The sequence below is a fragment of the Schistocerca cancellata genome, unplaced genomic scaffold, assembly GCF_023864275.1.
Source record: "Schistocerca cancellata isolate TAMUIC-IGC-003103 unplaced genomic scaffold, iqSchCanc2.1 HiC_scaffold_738, whole genome shotgun sequence".
Lineage (NCBI taxonomy): Eukaryota > Metazoa > Arthropoda > Insecta > Orthoptera > Acrididae > Schistocerca > Schistocerca cancellata.
In genome coordinates, this window is record NW_026046749.1 from 42,501 (window position 1) to 45,000 (window position 2,500).

At 59.5% G+C, this 2,500-nt stretch overlaps 1 non-coding gene across 1 annotated transcript in view; it reads right to left on the reverse strand.

Moving 5' to 3' along the window:
- The window catches only part of LOC126141680 (small subunit ribosomal RNA), a 1,912-nt gene extending 1,898 nt beyond the window's left edge, over positions 1 to 14 (reverse strand). The window contains exon 1 of the ribosomal RNA XR_007529537.1: positions 1 to 14. This exon is cut by the window's left edge and continues 1,898 nt beyond it. This is a non-coding gene — a ribosomal RNA (small subunit ribosomal RNA).
- Between the last annotated feature and the right edge of the window lie 2,486 nt (positions 15 to 2,500).

Genomic DNA, 2,500 nt, shown 5'->3' on the forward strand with positions numbered 1-2,500 from the left:
GGATCAACCAGGGAGCTGCGTCAACTAGAGCTGAGCAGCCGGCCGCCCGGGAGTGTGTCCCGGGGGCCCGCGCGAACACGCAAGCGTCCGCTCAATTATTCTGCAAACAGGAGGAGGCTGAGCTCCCCTGCACAATACACCTCGAAACCCTCTCAGGTCCCGGCGGCGCGCAGCGCCGTCCTAAGTACTTGGTCGGGTTCGAGAGAGGCGCAATCGCCCGGAGTTAGGCGAGTAGACGCTTTAGGTGCGACCACCCGTGCTCCCAACTGAGCTTGCCGCTGCCGACAGAGGCCCGGGAGCGTGCTGTCGTGGCATTGCCGGCGGGAGACAACACGCGCCACCTACGGTGACCGGCAGCTCCAACGCCAGCGCCACAGAAGGGAAAAGGCCCCACGTGGGTGCCGAAGCGAACTCTCCCAGCACAGCGCACGTGCCAACACGTCTGCACAACTGCGATACAAACCACCAGCGAGAACCGCTGGGGCGACCGAGCAGCAGACGGCGTCGCGGCGCCGAGTGCCGGGCGGCGGCGCATCCTCAACGCACACAGTCCTCAATCGGACCAGCACACTGCAGATGTCCACCGCGCTTCGCACCGGGCCGGCGAGGACCCACTTTGGCTGCACGGCGCCGCGCGCAGGGTGCCCCGGCGCGCAGCTGCGCCGCCTGCCGCGTCCGTCGGCCGGCGCGCCTGCCACTGGGCGCCCCCACCAGCCGGCTGTAGCGCGTGCGCCCACGCACCGCGCGGCCAGCACGCCGGGCGGCCCCCCCTCACCGGCCGGGGACAGTCCCACCCACCCACAGCCGCGTATCGCTTCACACCCAGATTCACATTCACGTTCGTTGGTATGGTGGGGACCGCTTCGTAGCTGTACCGATCGTTGCCCTCACAGATGTACCTCCAGCAAGGACAACCGCACCACAACGGGTTACCAGTTGTTCATTTGCGTAACGTCACCAGTAAACGTACACGTCCATCCCCGTTTGCAAAGTCAACTATTATTGCATGCCTGCCTGTCAGGTGTCAAGACACAATACGTCCGCTCACATCCACGCAACAAAATGTGCCCAACTAGAGGGCACGTGGAAGGTGCCCCCGTACGTATGCGATGTCCATTGCGCGACCAACTGTCAACCGGCCTCTGTAGCATGTCGCAGATGTGGAACGCGGGGCACCGTGCTATCACATTGTGTGAGAAGAGACTACTACGTCTGCATACACGCGCCACTACATGAACAGACGGCTCATGCTGATCGCCATCCACCGCGTCCATTACTCCCACACGTCTCTATGGCGTACCACACTGCAATGCAGCTGTTATGGCGAGATGACACGTAGCTGTGTGCACAACATCTGGACGGTATGGTTCACCGCAGTCTTTGTACGGTCACACATGTGCCAGAGTGTATCATTCAGTACATGAGGACCGCTGTGCAGTACAGTGTGTGGGTTAGGCGTACATCGGCGGACAGTGGACACAGGACAGAACACGACGTAGACTGAGTGCTTCGGCATGCACCTGACCGACCAGCTTGCGAAGGCAGGGGGAAGGGGGAAGGGTGGGGGGGGGGCGATGTACGTCCTGCTGGCGTCCACATTACAGTGTATAGCGTGAGCATGTAAAAAGGAAGCAACACTTGCGACGTGTTGAACATGAAACGATACACATGAGACCGGGGAGTGCGAGTCGCGAACTATTCTGAGCGGGTTGCGGTTGGACAACAATACATTAATGTAACGTGTCATATGCCAATTACAGAGCAGGGTAAGGCACAACCTGGGTCAGGTTAAGGCACAACCTGGGTCAGGTTAAGGCACAACCTGGGTCAGGTTAAGGCACAACCTGGGTCAGGTTAAGGCACAACCTGGGTCAGGTTAAGGCACAACCTGGGTCAGGTTAAGGCACAACCTGGGTCAGGTTAAGGCACAACCTGGGTCAGGTTAAGGCACAACCTGGGTCAGGTTAAGGCACAACCTGGGTCAGGTTAAGGCACAACCTGGGTCAGGTTAAGGCACAACCTGGGTCAGGTTAAGGCACAACCTGGGTCAGGTTCGGGCACAACCTGGGTCAGGTTCGGGCACAACCTGGGTCAGGTTCGGGCACAACCTGGGTCAGGTTCGGGCACAACCTGGGTCAGGTTCGGGCACAACCTGGGTCAGGTTCGGGCACAACCTGGGTCAGGTTCGGGCACAACCTGGGTCAGGTTCGGGCACAACCTGGGTCAGGTTCGGGCACAACCTGGGTCACGTTGGGGCACAACCTGGGTCACGTTGGGGCACGACGTGGGGTAGATTGCGGCACAACTTGGGGTAGATTGCGGCACAACTTGGGGTAGATTGCGGCACAACTTGGGGTAGATTGCGGCACAACTTGGGGTAGATTGCGGCACAACTTGGGGTAGATTGCGGCACAAATTGCATTACATTGCGGTACAAATTGCATTACATTGCGGTACAAATTGCATTACATTGCGGTACAAATTGCATTACATTGCGGTA